The 20146-nt window shown below is 41.3% G+C and overlaps 2 protein-coding genes across 18 annotated transcripts in view; one reads left to right on the plus strand and one right to left on the minus strand.

Annotated features, from left to right (window-relative positions):
- CLOCK (clock circadian regulator) overlaps positions 1-12716 on the minus strand; it is a 40434-nt gene extending 27718 nt beyond the window's left edge. Inside the window, exons 1-3 of one of the 7 annotated variants that reach the window (XM_083458128.1) lie at positions 12239-12349; positions 3963-4052; positions 2261-2406 (exon numbers count right to left, since the gene is read on the minus strand). The gene's annotated coding sequence lies outside the window, so the exon portion shown is untranslated. The other 6 variants (XM_083458130.1, XM_083458131.1, XM_083458132.1 and 3 more) reach the window with 6 other exon arrangements.
- The window catches only part of EXOC1L (exocyst complex component 1 like), a gene marked incomplete at its 5' end in the record, with an annotated part of 117205 nt that continues 109327 nt past the window's right edge, over positions 12269-20146 (plus strand). For 6 of the 11 annotated variants that reach the window (XR_014515401.1, XR_014515402.1, XR_014515403.1 and 3 more), the window contains one exon: positions 12269-12411. Of the gene's footprint in view, positions 12412-14198; positions 14474-20146 lie in introns of those variants that run through there. The other 5 variants (XR_014515409.1, XM_083458520.1, XR_014515407.1 and 2 more) reach the window with 4 other exon arrangements.

Genomic DNA, 20146 nt, shown 5'->3' on the forward strand with positions numbered 1-20146 from the left:
TAGGCTTTAAGGGGTAGACACGGCTGCTGTTTGGGAAACAAATCCAAAACCATTCCGGGCACATGAAGCTATTTTCACAGTTCTTTGAATCCCGACCTATGCTTATAACCGGAGGCACGGAGGGAGGAAGAGAATGTTTAAAAAATGCTTAGAAAGACTTCTGAAATTAAAAGCAAACATGAATAGAATAGATGTTAAAGAAAAGAGACCATATGACTTATGCAGAGAAGAGTGAGCAGAGGAAAATTATATTGCTGGTATAGGACAAAGTGCAAGTAAGTCAGATATTCTGCACTGCACAAACTAACAGTCTTCAAGCAGCTTCCTGAGTTTTCTTAAGAAAGTCACATTACAGATACATACATTACACAAGAGGCTGATGCCATGTTTCTTATTAGCATTATCATTCTCTCTTCTTCCCTCCCTCGCCTCTACTGAACCTCAGGGAAGATTTATGTGAAACTTATAAGATAGCTCATTGCTTGGTGATATTCAGTTAATAAAGGTATTATGATACTAAAATGTTTCACTAACCTTCTGGGGTTCCATTGCAAACCTGTTCCTCCTCACTTTTTCACAAACTCATATCAAACTTCCCCCCAACACCCCCTCCTTGAACAGGTACACATATAATACAGATGATTCTTTCCATTTCTCTGTATAATAGATGAAATAAAGAATGAAATGAAATGATCTCTAGTGCAACCAAATTTTAATAATGAGGGAACTTTAAGGGGTGGCATATATCCTGGGGAGGGGGCCTGTGCATGCCAGGGAAATTCTCTGCAGGTACATATGCACCTGTAAACGCCATATGAATAAGGTAATACTTTTAAGGAGATATGGCCACTACATAACACCAGGCAAGACACAAAAAATTAGAGCAAGTTTTAGTTATCAAGCAAATGATAAGAGTAAAAACCATAATTTGGTTGGCCATCATGTACTATACAGTGGTGCCTCGCAAGACGAAAAGAATCCGTTCCGCGAGTCTCTTCGTCTTGCGGTTTTTTCGTCTTGCGAAGCAAGCCCATTAGCGGCTTAGCGGGCTTAGCGGATCAGCTGATAAGCAGCTTAGCGGATCAGCTGTTAAGCGGCTTAGCGGCTTGGGGGAAAGGGGGGGGGAGGGAAAAAAACCCGCAGGAACTTGCAAGACATTTTCATCTTGCGAAGCAAGCCCACAGGAAATTCGTTTTGCGAAGCACCTCCAAAACGGAAAACCCTTTCGTCTAGCGGGTTTTCCGTCTTGCGAGGCATTCGTCTTGCGGGGCACCACTGTACAGTTTACCTCTTTATACTTGTGGGTTTCAGAACATGTTTTTTTGGTGCTTGAGTCTTCAGAAATAAATTATGTTTTATGCACTCATTACTGCAAGGCAGGTAACCATCTTTGTGGTGTAGAATCACCCAGGAAATGGTGGCACATCATAATGCGCTGCCTCTTCCAGGAGCTTTTTACTCATATCTTATCAATGAGTGTGGCAGCCCCACACTTTCTAGCTGCTCTAAAGAGCTGTAACTGGTTTTTTAAAAGGAGAAAAAAGAGTCAAATAAATCTGCATGGCCATTCAAAGGAACAGACTTACTAGACTACTCGTGTTCAAGGGACATGAACTGGATTATGACTGTCCCATCCATCCCTACTCGTCTAATGTTAAATTTTGCCCAATACTTTTACATCTATACTATGCTTATAGTCACCTGTGACACATAAGAACCACTTCTAGACAACCAAAAGGGGGAGCTTTACAACCATTGACTTATTTTTTTCTGTTGACCTCAAAAACTGATACAAGAATGCATAGGGAGTAAAACCAGTATTTTTGTTTGTGAGTGCTGGTAACTTTAGAGCACTTGTTTGCAAATCTGGTTTGTTCACATAGCTTGTATTGAGGTCACACATTAAACAGTTTAGATATTTATTTTTAAAACAATTTTTAAGTCATAGAAATAAAATACAAGGAGTCATTAGAATATTTTTTGATGCTTATGAATACACTGAAAACTTAAGCTAGAATGACTAGAGTAAACAAAACAAACAATAGTAGCCAATAATTTCAGTCTGATAGTCTACATAAAATGAGCAACTGAATAGCATTCTAATAGACCTGACAAAGTTGATTTAGCCAAGCTGAATGGCTCTAATAAAAGCTGACATAAGAAGAACAGTGACCATTCAAAGATACCTACTGAAGAGAACTTAGTATTTTTTAAATGTAAAAATATAAAATACTCAAATAAATACCAGATGACAACTTACATAATCATAAAGCACCAAGTTGTTATTCCTTCTTGCCTATGTATTAGACCAGTCAGCTTGGTTACAACAGCTACCCTCAGCGTCTTCGTCCATTCTGATACCAAGAAAGACCCCTTAGATTTTTCAGTATATGGTGATAACTTTTGCTGCAAATAACAGATTTTTCAGGTAGCACCTTGAGTTTTACCAGAATGTACTACTTTAAATATCATAGTAATATCATATATGGATTACGTTTCCGTTTATGCCTAATAACCTAATAATGAAACAAACCATGCTTTCTTCCAAGGTCATGCATAAGGTGACATTCCTGACCCCTATGAACAAAGTTGGCATCTGATGCTCAACACCTCTAACAAGAACATAAAATTCTGTTACATTTATGTGGGATCCATAAAGCACACAATGTGCCTCTCAAGTTCAAGAAGTGCAAAGAAGTTCAAACAGACTGAAGTATACAACCATTCTTTCTTTGTAGTCAAATCCCCCCTCTAACATTTTCTAATAGTATCCTCTCTTGGGGTTTCCTTTATAGTAAGACTTCTAGCGAAGACACTCTAGATTTTGCAAATTGCAAAACAGATCTTTATTAAGAAGCATACTCATTTTTTAAAAACAACAACGATTACACACACACACACACACACACACACACAAACAAACAAAATTTAGTTAAAAACTATCTTTCATATAGTGGAACTCCTATGCACCCTCACCTGGGAATAACCCTTACTGAATACAATGGAACTTCTAAGTGAATGTACTGTGTTGCCAATCTCTCAGTTAATAACAAACAATGGCCAGATTACAAAGAGCTCCTTTGGGCTCAGTGGGATTCTGATTTTTTATTTTGTTTTGAACTGCAAACCCCTATGCCATGTTATGAATTATTTTTGAAAGATATTCCTCAGTGTCAAAACTCTATTTGCCATGCAGCTTGGGGAACTACTGCATAACACATATACCAGGCCACAGTGTCCCAAACTGCACAAAAATGCTGTGAAGTTCTTTGGCTCTGAGCTCCATGCTAAATGAAAGCCAAATTAAACAGGATATCCTACGCAACCATAAAACAGATTGTTAATAAAATGCTTCCCCAGATGTGGAAATCCTGAAAGCCTTGCAACTATGCTCTCTTAACACAGGTCCATTTTTAGAGGCACAAGACGTCAATTGGATTCCACTACTTGTCTGAGACTGAACAGTCTGAAGTCGAAGAGGGAGAGCACACAAGAGCAGCCCCAGAAAGCACTTCCATCAGATAAGCATGCAGTACCAGTGTCTTCCAGCTGGAAGATGTACTGCAGTGAGCTGAACACACATGCATTTAACTTGTGTGCATTCAGCTTTACATGCACAGCAAAAAATTAAAAGAGGGTGGAGTTTCAGAGGAAATGACTTTGGGAATCTCATCCACCACTGAACCCAATGTGTTTTGATTGTACATGATTTTGGATTTAGGTGTAATCCCCAGAACATAACCCCTACATAAGTTGTGGGCTTACTGCTTACTGATGGAGCAGGCTAGAGTCCTTTACATGAAAAGTGAGGGTGGGACTAGCAACAGGGATGCAGCTGCTATTTCTACATAGGGCCAAATCTCAGATTGACATTTGCTGAAGCAATACAGCTCTGCTCTATAGCACAGTTTATGCCTTGCCTTGCACCAGACCTATCATAACAACACAATACAGAAGGTTACCTCATTATCCTCTGGTTGGTAAGAAAGCTAGATGTGAACCAGGGGGCACCAGCTGCCATGCCACCCATGTGAACCAGGCCAATGTCTGATCTACAAAATTATTGGAGATGGAATGAAACAATGTATAACTTTTTAAACTAAATATATACCGTATTTTTTGCCCTATAGGACGCACTGGCCCATAGGATGCACTTCGGGGTTTTTTTTGGGGGGGGGGGGATGAATAAAAATATATATATATTCCCCCCCCCCCAGCCGCAGGGCTGGGGCGGGGGAAGCCCGAGCTTCCCCCAACCCCAGCCCCCAGAACAGGCTGCTATCCACAAGCCTTGCAAGCCCAGCGGCAACTCCCGCCAGGCTCGCAAGGCTTGCGGACACCTGCGCGAAGCACGGGGCGCCCTCCGGAGGGTGCCCCATGCTTCGCGCTGCAGGCTGCCGCCCGCAAGCATTGCGAGCCCGCGGGAACTCCCCCCGGGCGCGCAAGGCTTGCGGATAGCTTCCTGAAGCCTGGAGAGCGAGAGGGGTCGGTGCGCACCGACGCCTCTCACTCTCCAGGCTTCAGCGAAAGCCTGCATTCGCCCCATAGGACGCACACACATTTCCCCTTCATTTTTGGAGGGGGAAAAGTGCATCCTATAGGGCAAAAAATACGGTATTTCTTAAAATCGACAACAAAATTATTTTCTATAACATAACAAAAATCCTTATAATGTAACTAATATCTTGCCAAGAATATGAATAAAGTAGTACTCCAGTTCTTCAAAACTAGCATTGTTTAAAAACTTTTACTTTAATTTCAAATTGAATTTGTAATTTCTTTTGTGAGCACTTTAGATTTATTATATTATTCAACATCCCGCTACAGAAAAATGTAGAATGGGACAAGCTGGTAGGCAGAATGCTACAATGATCTTCTACATGTTCCCACTACCCGCCATTCTAAAGTAAGCAAAATAACAGCATTAGTGGGATTGGCATAGATGTGATACACCACATTCATGTTTTAAAATATCTTATTTTGTTGCCCTAAGATTCAAATGCTCACTAATGAATGTCTGCATCTTGTTAATTTTTCCTTACCACTTACTAGTAGTTAATTATTAAAGATAGCATTTATTAAACATTTGAATACTAACAAATAAGCACTGTGACAAACTTAAAAACTTCATGCTCCTTGAAAAAAATGCAGAAGATAAATCTAATTATAAATTAATGAACTATGGTAACCTGAAAGATTACTTTTACTATATTTGACAACAGTAACAAAGCTAGTGGAAAAACCAGGTCCCCCCCCCCCCCCTTGTTTCAAACAGTCCCTGAAAAGGCTTATTTGCACCAGCAATAACTGGTATCAAAACTTCATTCCCACAAATTCTACAGAGCATGATGCAGGTCTGAATACGTAGTGCTAAAGATTGCCAGTTATTTGACTAGAGTCTTTTGCATGTGCTTTGCACTACAGTTCCTTTACATAGGGTTATATCTAGTGTTAGCCCTACTCAGAATACGTCCACAGAAATGAATGAACATGACTAACATAGCCCCAGTAATTTTTATAGGTCTACTCTGAATAGGACTTGGTTGGATGCAACCCAGAGTTATTACTGTCTCAAACTTATGACACTTCAGTGGGATATACTCTCAACTTCCACGGCTTTAACAGCTTACAGATGAAGAATTTACAGCTTTTCCAACCGCTACAGTCCTGCAGGAGCTAAACTTTTTTTCTATATAGTTGCTAATGGCACAGCAAATATATTCAGAAGCTAGCCCTCTAAGGTGAGAAACACAAAAGCTAGTGGTATTATTAACTGAACTAGACTGAAAATAAACAATGGTTCTTGATCATCAAAGTTAGAAATCATTAGAGCTCCTCATATTGCAATACTGGCTTAATCATCATGAAATGAGATTGTTGATATCTAGTTCTGGGTCTTGGCCTGTCATGTCTTTTATTGCTTAGCCAAAAGACATCAACAAATCAAACGATAAAAAGTACACCACTCAAAATATAATTTTTAAAAATGAACAGCACAATCAATTGCAGCATCTGATCCACTGCAATATCAAACTCCTTTCACTTCAAGGACCTGCAATGTTCACTAAAAAAAAACCCCTACTCGTTTACAATTCAGCGCTTTAACAACAGAGTCACCATCTTATTCTCTCACACATTTTTGACAAATGCTGCATTAATAAGCATTTTTATAAATACAGCATTCTATTAATCACTTGTCTAAGAAAAAGTGCCTATAAGGCTTCATGTGAAACATCACAGCTCTCAAGCATTTGGTCCACCATTGTGCAGAGAGAAAGGAATTCCATGGAACTCAGCAACATTCCTGTCTCACCCACAGATATTCATAAAAGGCTTCCATCGAGAGAGAAGGCAGAAGTGATGTCTCTCTCACCTCAGCAGGGAATCTGTGGTGGCTAAATGTGATCTGGAACTGTTCAGTGCTGGGTACAAGACCAGCAAGTTTCTAGAATATTCTTTGGAGTCCAAAAAATGTCATGCCGTGACAACTATAATAGTCAGGAATGAGGAACCTTTTTCAGCCCAAGGCCACATTCCCTCATGTTCAACCTCATGTCAGTGTCGGGCAGGAAAAGAGGCAATAATAATAGGTGTAGTTTGTGGCAAAAGCAGACAGAACAATAGCTATGACTCTTACATTTGTACCAAAGGCTGCATTTCAACCATGTACGAGTTGGAGATTTGTATGCACACATCTCTTCAGCCTCCATACAGGCAAGAGGGAGGCATTATCACAGTCTAATAACACACTGTAACCGGGCAGAAACATGCAAGAGGGGCATAAAGCAGGACAGGGGTGGTGTGGCCTTGGAAGAGTCCTGAGAACGTGATAGTGATGGATGGCAGCATTTGATCCTTGGACCTAACTTCTAAGACACATGTCACAGCAAAGAGTGAAGTGGCAATAGCTATTCTATCTGCCTGTTCTCTGACAACTATTTATCTTATTTATGTATTCATTCATTCATTCATAAGATTTCTTCTCCAACCTTCATCATAAGGTCTCAGAACAGATTCCAACAATATAATCATACAATTGGTGTTTGTATTATTTTTGTTAATGATGCTATTTGGCTGCCTTCGAATCTCTTAAAACAAATCTATAAAACAAAGTAGGAGAGATGATCTTGGTTTAATAACTTGGTTTGGAGGGACATCTGGACATTTTCCCAAACTGGACATCATATGAAAGTGTGGCTTAAGAAAACAGGAACTTCACACAATTCTGCTTTGATTGAAACAGCTTTATTGTTTTACTAGTTTTTAACATTGTAATTGTTTTGTTAAGAACTCTTCCACCATTCCTGCAATTTCACCTTGTTGTTTTCCAAGTCAGAATTTCTGTGTCACTTTTAACATCTTTATTGTCCTTCACATCCCTCCTGAAAGTTGAGACTTACTACTTTACTATTGTTCATTTCTAACTTTTAAACACTTAACAAGTTAATAATGATTTGTTCAGTTGCTTTAATGTTTCTCCTAGGAGGGAAATGTAGGCAAAATTAGGCAAAGAACTTGCCCAGGGCAAGTATAACACTAATCTCTTAAATATGTAAAAGTTCAAAAAGTCAAAGACTCCAGCTCTTTCCCCCTCTTTCCTTCTCTTTTTTGGTCTGTTGTGAATCCTTTCTTGCTCACCTATAGTTATTTATTTAGAGCATTTATATGCTGCCTTTCATAGCCTATATCCCAGGGCAGTTAACAGCATTAGACATGATGAATACTAATTGGATCCATCTTGATCAGAGCTTGAAATGGTTTTGCAAAACCTTGTAAGCAAGGAACCCTAGTTAGCAATGATACACATATAATACTCAATGAACTTCTGCACTATTGGACCTCTAAGGCTAACAGTATAAAAATATTGATGGCCCTTATATTCTAGATAAAGTGTTAGGTCTTTATAATACTGAAAGGTCTGGCACTCAGTATGTTTTTATTGTGCTTTAAAGATAAAAAAACTTAAAACACCTTCAAAGTCGTACTAAGTATGACCTTTTAAGAAAATGTTTAACTAAGGCTAATTGTCTGAAACAGTTTACAATAAGGGACCTAACTGCAATGTTAACCACTGAGATGTCACTAGTATGACAATTATTTACACATACAGTAATATTTGAGATAAACTAGCACCAGGCCTAATTATCCAAATTGATGAAATTGGAGGAAATAATTCTAAAAATCTACTTTCATAATTTTAACAGTTTTAATAGGCTCTCCCAGAACGACTTGTTCTGTATATGTTTTCAACTGATTATTATTTTTAATTGCAATGAAATGGCAATATAATAAATCAATTATGTTTTAGGACCCTGCATATGTCTTTACCCAATTGCAAACCTATGTTTCTCATGCGTATGTTATATTTCCATATGAAATGGGCTATATCAAACATTTCTGTCCTTTAGAAATGGGGAATCCCACTGTTACATTTTGTTAATAATAATAATAATAATAATAATAATAATAATAATAATAATAATACTAGAAACAGGAAGTGGCAAATTTCCTATAATTACCGTATTTGTTGCTCTATAAGACTCACTTTTTCCCTCCTAAAAAGTAAGGGGGAATGTGTGTGCATCTTATGGAGCGAATGCAGGCTGCACAGCTATCCCAGAAGCCAGAACAGCAAGAGGGATCGCTGCTTTCACTGCGCAGCGATCCCTCTTGTTGTTCTGGCTTCTGAGATTCAGATTTTTTTTTTCTTGTTTTCCTCCTCCAAAAACTAGGTGCGTCTTGTGGTCTGGTGCGTCTTATAGAGCGAAAAATATGGTAAGTAGATTTGATCAGAGACTAAAAGGACAGTATGTACTATACGAATGGGAAATGACATAAGCACAATGGATAACAAATGAAGAACTGAAACTACTTCTAGACCCACAGAAATAACAACACAAATCCATATTTTGTTCCTTACATTTCAAAACATGAAAAGTGAGGCCACATCACTAATCCTCATCTCACCAGCATGCACTTAATACAAATCTTTAAAGATCTGGGGGGTGGGGGTGTCCTGAAACTAACCACCTCAGTTCAGAAATCATCAAGATACTACAAGTTCTGTCCTACTCACCTTCATTTGGTTAGATCTTTCTTTAAAAAATTCAAACTATTTCCAGGAAAAGCCCTACAAATGTCTAACCCATTCAAGATTGAGATAGGTAGGATATACCATCACTGGTATTGACTGATTTGCCTCCATCAAACTATTCTATTTCAGGCAATAAGTAGTATCAAAAGAATGCTTATTTCCATTACAGAAGATCTATTGTTTCGTAATCGAGGCAATCCTAACCCCGATGATTTAAAAGTAAGCCTCACTGAATCCAATAGGATTTACTGCTAGGTAGTTTAGGATTGCCTAACTGCCAACCTAGCAGTTCGAAAGCACATCAAACTGCAAGTAGATAAATAGGTACCGCTCCAGCGGGAAGGTAAATGGTGTTTCCATGGCTGCTCTGGTTCACCAGAAGCAGCTTAGTCATGCTGGCCACATGACCCGGAAGCCGTATGCCGGCTCCCTTAGCCAATAAAGAGAGATGAGCGCCGCAACCCCAGAGTCAGCCACTCTGGACCTAATAGTCAGGGGTCCCTTTACCTTTACCTAGTTAAGGCTGCAGTTATATAGACTTATTTTGGTTATATATACCTGTGTTTTTTGGGACAGCTGATTAAAAAAATCAGAAAACAGAAAAACCCCTCTGTTAACAGCAGTCCAGAATAAAGTACATACATCCCTGTGGTTTTTATTTAAATACAAAGCTGTCACAAGCCAGTGATAATGCATTTTGTGCATAAATGATCCAAGTGTTCACTGAGGTTTTGCTATGCCTGCAATTCTCCTGCCTACTTTGTCAACCTGCACTGCACTATCATTTAATCAAGTTCTGATGTGGGCATGCACCAAATAGGGAAGAAGAGAAAGCAGGTTGTGCTTCTTATCACAGCACAGCCTAGGCACCAGCCATTCTGGCTTCCTCCACTGAAGGCAATGCTGAACAGGAAGGTATTCCTTCCAGACAAAGTATGAAAAGGTAAAAGAGATAACTGCAGTCCTGTATACAATATGTCTATATTTTAAAGGTTTCTCTATAGCTCTTTAAGTCTGTAAGAAAGTCAATGAGCAACCCGCATATACTGTAGTATATATACAGTACAGAGCTGTATAAATAGGTGCATGGACAACTCTATCCCACTCACCTAGAGGTAACAGTCTAAGTCTATTTGCAATTTTGCAGTTATCATTGCAAGTCTGCTTTAATGTGTGAGTAAGGAAGGATTGTACAACTATAACTTTTTAACTAGTAACATAACGTTGTGAACCGCCCTGAAATCTACAAGTATAGGGTGGTATACACATTAAATAAATAAATACATAACTGTTACTGTATTATTATTATTTATTTATTTGGGAGTGGCTACAAAGTTGGCATGCCACTTCAGCATCATACCACAAAGTAAGACATCATTCTGGTGTTTCAATTCTTTAACCACAACATTCCAGGAGAACATGGCGGCAAGAACAAGAGTGGTTACAAAGTTGGCATGCCACTTCAGCATCATACCACAAAGTAAGACATCATTCTGGTGTTTCAATTCTGTTTAACAACAACATTCCAGAAGAACATGGTGGCAAGGAAACAGACCATGCATTTTTTTATTTGTGTGAATCCCTTCTTTTTGATGAAGATAGCTAAACTATTCTTGTCTTAAATGATAGGATACTGAAACAGCCTTTGGCAGGTAATGGAACACTGGTTTAACATTGCTGAAACTAGTGTGTAGACATGATCTGTACCTATACAGAAGGCTTATGGGAAGTACATGAGCTTTCTGATATAAAAGTGGGGCACAGGTATAATAAACACAAGCACTGTGTTCTATAAAGCAGCAATGTGGGCAATTTATGGTCTATAAAAAGTGTTGCCAACCCAAGAAACTGTGCAGCAAAGGCCATTTGAGCTGATTGAATGGTCAACTTGAAGGTTTATTTAAGCTGCAATCTATTCTTCCTAAGTAGATACTAGAGAACTATTTATTCCAGCACATCTACTCCACTCAAAAAGTCAAGGTTACTATATGTATGTATATATATATGTATATATATATATATATATATATATATATATGCCATTATGTGCACACAGAAAGCAAGTAGGATCACTTATAAAATGCCATGTATGCACACAATCTAACAATTTGTCCTGTCACTTATGGTGTCCTTCACTCAAGGAGTGCTACAAGTGCTACCAACCAGAACAAAACCTTGTCTGCAAGTGCACAATACATCGGCACCATCATCAGCATCGTTACTCGGAAATCTTGCAGAGTTAAACAAGATTTACCAGCGGTATGCTTAGGCTTGCATGTTACTTAACAAAAAGAAGCGCATTAAGAAATCATTACGTGCTGACTTTCCACTTTCTGCTACATTAGATCTTTTTGAATGTAACATTTTAGTGGAAACTGAGCCAGAGACCTAAGAAACCAACGACACCAAAAAGTCAGATTGCATTCCTGACTACCAAATGAAACCAGCTGGCACCTTTGAAGCGGGCTTGACAAATCAGCATACTCCCTTTTGCTCTAAAAAAAGGGGCAGGGTCCTGATCTCGGCAAAATAAACGAAAGTACGTGGGCGCTCCAACTTGATCTAATGCCCTAGATTCGCTCCTAAGCAAGCGGCTCCAGAGAGGCGAGGAAACCCCTCCCCGCCTGCATCATCAGTATTCAAATAAGGTTCAGGGCCGCTGTAGGAGGAAAAGAGAAAAAGGAAAATGCCTCTTCGCGCTCCGGGCTCGCAGGGCGGGGAAGGGCAGCTTTCTGACAGGACCAAAACAGCGCCGGTTGTATAAGGGATACCCCAAACCGGTGCCGCTCCTGGCGCGGCTTTAATAAACCGGAGACGCCGGGCGCAACCCGGAGAGCGGGATGGGCGCAGCCAAGGCCCCTCACAGCCCCCTCCCGCCTCGGTTATGAAACACCGGAGCTGCCCCGTCTCCGCCTCGCCACGGTGCCCGGGTTCGGGGGTGGGAGGAAAATAGAGGGAGCGGCCCCTCAGTCTGTCCCCCAATTCCCGGCCAACCCCTGAGGGCCTGAATCGTCCCCGGCAGCGGGTCACGCGAAGCCCTCAACTGTCGGCGAGGTCGGGAGACTGGGGGGCAGAGACACTGAGATCATAGACCTGCGCCAGCGACCGAACCCGCCGTCGCGCCCGCCGCCTGTCAAAGTTTACCTCAGCCCACTCGCCAGCAGGACTCCGCGAGGCCCCCTCAAGGCCGGCCGCCGCGGCTCGCTGGCGTATCCTCCTTACCGAGCTTCCCTGCCAGCCTGCCGCCTCCCTTCGAGCTCCTCTTCTTCTTCAGCAGCCCACCGCCGCGACACGGATCGCTCGCCCCCGCTTCTCAAGTAAGCAGCCACAACCCGCCAGGCCCTAAGGTCTCCCTCCGCCACCGCGCATGCGCCGCCCTCGCGCTTACCGGCAAAACAAGCCGCGGAATCAGCCGCCGAGCCCGGAGGAGCCTTGGCCGTACTGCGCGTGCGCCGGTGGTAAGGGACACCAAACAAGCTGCAGCGGTATATCGGCTTGCCAAGAGCCTGAGCCGGCCCAGGCCCCTGTGCTTCCCTGGTCAGTACTAAGCATGCGCATTACTACCGCGCGCATAGATGGGGAGTCGACGGTGATTCCCCTTCTTCGTCAGGGAGCGGGCCGCGGCTTCGCTGCGCATGCGCCACGGAAACCTTCGGGAGGCGGCGGGGGGGAGAGGAAAGGGATGTGTTGCGCATGCGTCGGAAGAGGACAGGGCGTTCTCGCTGTGCTTCCGTGACCTCAGATTACCTTGTAGGAGGGGAGCAGCGAGGGAGGATTTGGGACTATGGGCGGGATTGGAGGAGGATCCTCTGCCTTCTCCCAAAGTGGAAGCTTCTTACGTCGTTGCTGCTTCAGAGACGGCGCTGAGGGATGGGGACTTGGGGGCTTCCGTCACCTTATTTTACTGAAGGGGCCACGTAAAAGCTCCCCGTTAACCTGCAGTGTGGAAGCAGCATGGGCTTTGCAAGTCATTCCTTTGCAAGTCATTCCGGCCTCCTCCTGAGTAAATTCCTGCTCTTCTGCAAGTAGCATGTTTGCAGCAGTCAGAAGCTCTGTGAACTGCGTTTATGTTGCCCAGTGCTGTTACTTTAAAAACAAACAAAAAAAAAGCAAACACCACAGCTCCGCCGAGGACCCAAGCAGCTTTAAAAGTTCAGTGTTTCAGAAGCTGACACAAAGAATGAGGGTTTTTCAAAATAAAAAATTCAGGTGAGGCAAAAAGGTCAATCAATACAAGACTGCCTTGAGTTTTTGGACAAAGAGGAAGATGGCATTTCAATGGATTCAAGTTACAAAAAAGGAGATTCCAGCTAAACAATTCAATTCAAAATCCTTTATTAGGCATAGCACACCGCAAATTAACATACAAACATCATATATAGACTGTATTAAATACGGGCTCAGTGAACACAATTTATCCCAGTCCTAATCTTAACTCCAAAAAATAAATCAATGTACATTGATAGTATAATACAACACAACAACAACACCTACCATTAAAAACCACTAAGTCTCTTTATCATGGGCCATTCTTTCTTCACGGACAGCATTTAAAAATTCAGCCACTATTAAAGTGACTCGATCATCGCTGTCCGCCAGCAGGTTCTGAACAGTTGGTTGTGTAAAAATCTGCCTATTAAATTTTAGGGCCTCGAATAATTGTCCTCTGGCATAACTGCCAAAATCACAGGAAAAAAATATATGCTCCAGAGTATCGGGTTCCTGCTTTCCGCATCTGCAGAGACGCTCTGATTCTGGGATAGCTAAGTATCTTCCTCTCACTACCACCGAGGGAAACATGTTAAATCTGGCCAACATAAACAGCCTACACGATTCATGTTTCTTCAGATTTGTCATGTATCCCTTTTGAAAATCTCTACACAAAGGGAGATTTAAGTGGATGGGAGAGCAGATGCTGTGCTTTGCAACCTCAAGCATGGTGAGAACACTTTTTTCTGTAAGAGTCTTCCTGATAGTTTCCCATGTATCTTTTGGATCAGAGATTTCAAAGTCAGTTAGAGTGAGCCCTATCGAATCCAGTTTTCTCCTACAAATCAATGATAGATTGTAGATTACACTATCACTTAAAAGATCGTAAAGCTAAACGTCTGGAAGGACTTTCAGACAGTAAGCTTGTTCCACCATGGAACAGACTCCCACAAGAGGTGGTGGACTCTCCTTCCTTGGAGGTTTTTAAGCAGAGGTTGGAGGGCCACCTGTCACTGATGCTTTAGTTGAGATTCCTGCATTTGCCAGGGGCTGGACTAGATGATCCTTGGAGTCCCTTCCAGCTCTACAATTCTATGATTCTAGGAGATGTCTCGATACAATCCACTGCTCAGATGTGAAACCTGGTTCTAAAAGGTTCCATTACAGATGGTAAGGGGACTATCTGTCCCTCTGAACGTTAGACTTCCAACTCTCATCAACATCTGGGAGCATCAGGGATGACAGGAGCTGTAATAGCTGTCAGAAATTTGGTAGGCAGAGTAATCTGGCAGAAATGCAGTGAGCATGACTGAAAACTTTTCTTGTTGCACTTCTTCCTGGTCCAACCATTTAGGGTGAAAGAGCCTTGCTAAGGAAATGTAGCAGCAAAAATACATGCAGGCATGCTGAATTCTAAAAGTATGCTAACTAATATGCATAACACGATACAGCAACATTACGTGTGTCAGTATTTTACATGCTGTAACAAATAGAAACCATGCTAGCATACCACTCTTCCTCCATACCCACCAACCCCTTATTAGATATAGTATTTGTATAGAGGCCAGTACATGCAAGTTTGACTATCCTGCAATCTGTACACTGCAATGTTGGGATCTTCAGAATGAACATCAGGGCAGCCCAACTTTTCATACCAAGTGGGCTGCAATAATACTTCGACGCATACCCCGCAGGCCACACACTGCCTTGTCACGCAGGGGAAGCGAGGCCAAAATTTGATGTCCCAGCTCTCACGCTGTCTTCCCAAAGTTCAAAAACGGCTACCTAGGCTTGGGAAGGAGGAGGGAAGACTCGAAGCCTCCTTCCCTAAGTCCAAGCACCTCATTTACCCAGCTTTGGGAATACAGGGCAGGGGGGGACGTCAAATGTTGCTGAGGCCCCCCAAAAGGCCTTGTGGGCCGCATGTTGGACCACCCTGGTGTGGATGCATTAGATCTACAGGTATACGTTATTCTCCTCCGCAAATGTAACATCCAACATCTACCACTGAGTTTCTTGGAAGAGCAGGAATGGTGTAATCACAATACCCTCGCAGTGCATAAGGAGAGGAGGAGGCAATGTAGTGCTATCCAATTGTTTTGGATCACAATTCCCATCATCCCTAGCTATTGGTCGTGGTGGCTAGGGCTGATGGAAGTTGAAATCCCCAACATCTGGAGGGCACCACATTGGCTATCCCTGGTTTAGAGTTTATGGTTAAGCTACAAGCATGGTTAATATTGAAATCTAATGCAATTCATGTCTATAACTTTGGTTGCCATGGTTCACTCCTGAACTCGAATGCCATGTATCCACAGTAAGTTCTTTAAAACAATTATGAAACAGCTTTAGATCCCCTCTATTTTTATTATGAATGATGATTGAAATGCTGTTCCTTTGACTCTACACACAACAGATGGCACTGCTCTAGAATTTTGTTTTTTAATTGAAATTTTCTTCCGTTTATGTGAAAGATCAGCAGAGAAATAAAGCACAGTTGACATACCTTGTTCAAGCATTAGGTCTTGTAAATATATCACTGGTAACAATTTAGCCCTTGTAGAATGTGTTAATACTACTGCACACATGACTTGAGGTAATTAATGCCCAGTGTATGCCATTTATCTTATCTATATAAGTTTTGTAACTGAGGTTGCCAAGCAACTTACTAGGTGAGCCTCAAAACAGTTTTAGTTTCACATAGAATTGGTTGGCTATGTAAGCTGTATAAACAAACGCCAAGAAAGAGCATGCCCTTTTGTAGAAAAGCTTTGCCGTTAAAGGTTTACAAAAAGTAGTGTAAAGACCAACATATACATAACTACTGTAGCTTTAAGGTTTAATCTGGGATGGGCAAAAATTGATTTCAATTCAAGTAAGAATTCAGGAAGGTAAAGGTAAAGGTACCCCTAACTGTTAGGTCCAGTCACGAACGACCCTGGGGTTGCGGTGCTCATCTTGCTTTACTGGCCGAGGGAGCCAATGTACAGCATGACTAAGCTGCCTCTGGTGAACCAGAGCAGCACACAGAAACACCATTTACCTTCCTGCTGTAGTGGTACCTATTTATCTACTTGCACTTTGATGTGCTTTCGAACTGCTAGGTTGGCAGGAGCTGGGACCGAGCAATGGGAGCTCACCCCGTCGCGGGGATTCGAACTGCCAACCTTCTGATCGGCAAGCCCTAGGCTCAGTGGTTTAGACCACAGTGCCACCCTTGTCCCTCTAAGGTGTAGGTTAGCAATGGGCTAAAATATGCATAGAATTAAAACACCATGTTAAGTACTTTGCTCATCTATGGGAAGTGACTTTATCCCACATAAGGATACCCACAGATTCCTTTATAAACCCAAAGCTGCAGCAGACAGTTACAGTGAGAATTCCATATGTAACTTAATAATTGTTTAATTGTTTTTTTTTTTCAATATGGAGGCAAACTGGCCAAAATATTGGGAGATTTTAGAACAAGATGGAGACAAATTGAAACTACAGAGTTTCGATAAATTAAAAAGTAAAGTTCGAGATTGGCTCCATTATCACCAAATAATGGAAGCATTTAAAATGGATAGAAAAATTGGCTTCCAGGTGGAAAAATCAAAATTGGAGACAGAATTGTTAGAACCCAAAACTAAGATTTTGTCAAGAATGTATAACTTGCTGCTAAAATGGAACACACAGGATGAGGAAGTGAAATCAGTGATGATTAAATGGGCACAAGATTTGGGTCATAACATAATGTTTGCTGACTGGGAACGGTTATGGACCACTGGTATAAAATTTACGGCATCTAATGCCCTAAGAGAGAATATTATGAAAATGATATATAGGTGGTACATGACACCAGTCAAGCTTGCGAAAATTTACCATCTGCCCGATAATAAGTGTTGGAAATGTAAAGAAGTTGAAGGCACATTCTTTCACCTTTGGTGGACGTGCCCAAAGATTAAGGCATTCTGGGAGATGATTTACAATGAGCTGAAAAAAGTGTTTAAATACACATTTCCGAAGAAGCCAGAAGCCTTTCTCTTGGGTATGGTTGGCCAACAGGTGCATAAGAAGGATAGGACTTTTTTTATGTATGCTACAGCAGCAGCAAGAATACTTATTGCACAGTATTGGAAGACAGAAGAGTTACCCACTCTGGAAGAATGGCAGATGAAAGTCATCGACTACATGGAATCAGCAGAAATGACCGGCAGGATTAGAGACCAGGGAGAAGAGACGGTGAGGGAAGATTGGAGAAAATTTAAAGACTATTTACAGAAATACTGTAAGATAACGAATATTTGAAGATATCGGACTGAAGGTGACTGGTTTTTAGCAAGAAAGGTGAACAGAAAAAGATCCAAAATCTAGATTGAAGGAAATATAACTATGGGATATGGATTTAAGATGATGAGAAAATTAAATTATGATAAAGGGAAAGAATTTGCAGACAGAACACTTGATTTGGAATACAGAGCAGGGAGGTTGGGGGAAGTCGCAGAAACAAGTAAATGCAAGGTTTTTATGAAGACAAAAAGGGTATTTTTTAATTTTCTTTATTTTTATTTTTTATTACTGTTGTTTTTGTGTTTTATGTTTGTGTATTTTTTCTGTTTTATGTGTTGTTTATGTTGTTTTTTATTGTTTATGTAAAACCTAATAAACATTTATAAAAAAAAAATAATAATAATTGTTTTAACTGGCCTGTTTATTTATTGTTGCCTTTATTATTTTTGGTTCTATTAGATCCTTTTTATGATATGGTAAGCTCCTTGTGTAGGCTATATCCAAAATGGTGGAATAGGAATAATTTTATAAACAATTGTTGGACAAAGGGAAATATGGAATTTCAAAAGGCAATATTAACTGGGTTATTCTGCAGTTTCAATTAGGGTGTGTGTTCACTGTTCTGGGAGCTGCTTGAGAAAACATTTCATTTTGATTTCACGAGGGAAGCAAAGTATTGAATAATAGTATTGTTAGTTCTTATCACCTGCTGAGACAAAGCCTTAATATGTGTAAATACAATTTGCACAAGGGGAAAGAACTGGTGGTTGTATTTGATCTAGGGACACCTTTTCAAACTTATCCAGGGGAAGAAAGCCATTTAATCTTGACAAACCCTCATCTTTTAAATATACTAATAACTCCATGTGTTATGCAATAGAAAGGCCAGATGTAAAGGACACATATGACTGGAAGCCAAGAGCACCCAGAAGAAGATAGAATACCATAATAGTCTCAACGAACTGACTCGGAAAAGAAAAAATCATGCTTCTAATGGCAAACTTTTCTCCTTCACAGTGTAATCATACTCCTGCTGGGAATTGGCCCTATTGAATTAAATAGGACTTACTTTTGGATAGGCATGTACAAGATTGTTTTGCTATTCTCATTATTGTATAGAGTAGCACAAATACATTGAATTAAATAAGCTGTTGGTATGCTCCAAGATGTTTTCCAGAAAAAGTTGCCATTTATTAATATTATTATATTTATTATCTGCCCTTCACCACAGGTCCCAGGGCAGGTTACAACCATTTTAAATTCAATATTAAAAATTCTGAAAATGAGCTACAGTCTCAGGAATAGAGTGGTTCCTGATAACACAGATCTCAGGTGTCAAAGGTAAAGCAGTGTGCTATCAGTACTATATGCTTAATGCTGTGGGAGGGGATCCCACAACTGAGGGGCTGCCACAAAGAATGCCATCTCCCAGGCCATCATGCAGTCACTTTGAACTCCCAAGGGCAGCAGAACTATCTAACCCTACAGCTCTTCACACCTGAGAGGGTCTGTAGGGAATGAGGCTGGCTTTAGCTCTTGTGGAAATGAGTGCTTTCTTCATGGGATATTACTTTGCCAAGAAGATGCAGGGTTTTGGACAAACAGAGTGGGACAGGGCCCCTCTAACAGAGTTCCTGTAGGCACAAATTGCTAGTCAGCAATGTAAACATTCAGTTAAATTGGTCTCTTAGTGCCCTTGCCTGGATGTCTTGCCACTCAATGAACCACCCAGTCATCAAATCTTTTTGTTTCATGTGTCATTCTTAATTTAGGCTTGTTTCCATCACATCTTGCCATAGTGTGTAGAGCTTCATTCACAGCAGAACATGCCACATTAAGAAACTAAACAGTAGGATGCTAATGAAATCCTACTTCCTCTTGAAAAAGGAGGGTGGGTGGCATGTTTACATGGAGTTCCCTGAGCTATCATCCATCCCGGAAACTGATCTGGGTCATGCCTGCCTGTTTTTCCAAAGCGAGGCACACTGCAGCACCAATGCTCCTCAAACTATTCATTCGTTTAAAAATTATCTTGTAGTAATCTTTATTGTCATATTCCTTTCAGAATACTTGTCAGGTGCTGTTGTGGTTGCTCGAGAGTAAGCAGGCAGGACTCCGACTCATGTCTGGCTCAATTGCTAGCAGAATCCGGGAGTGGTCTTTTTTTGTACCTCCCCCAACATAAAAGTTTTGTCACCCCCAACTGTTTCCACCCCTCCCTGTGCCCACACTTCTGTGCAGGATGGGCGATGGCAAGGGCGTGCTTCCCCCCTCTCCGGCTTGCTCAGGAGCAGCGTTAAGGCTCTCACTAGCATCCTCTGGTCCTTGCACCTCTTCTCCACTGGAGGTGGGGCTTTCGTCCTCTCCAGAAGAGGAACTGCTTTGCAAGATTTTCGGAGGCTCCCTGTAACACAACTGCCCTTCTATTTCTCACCTCTGAGCCAATGGCAGTTCCCTGACAATACTCATACCTGTGTTTGTAGTGAGTGAGGCAGGATTGCTTTCCCCAAGTGGTTTGCGAGTAAAGGGGCGAAGAGCAAGGGTAACAGCAGATGAATAAGTGCAAATGTA

Source organism: Podarcis tiliguerta (assembly GCF_965153285.1).
Source record: "Podarcis tiliguerta genome assembly, chromosome: 9".
Classification (NCBI taxonomy): domain Eukaryota; kingdom Metazoa; phylum Chordata; class Lepidosauria; order Squamata; family Lacertidae; genus Podarcis; species Podarcis tiliguerta.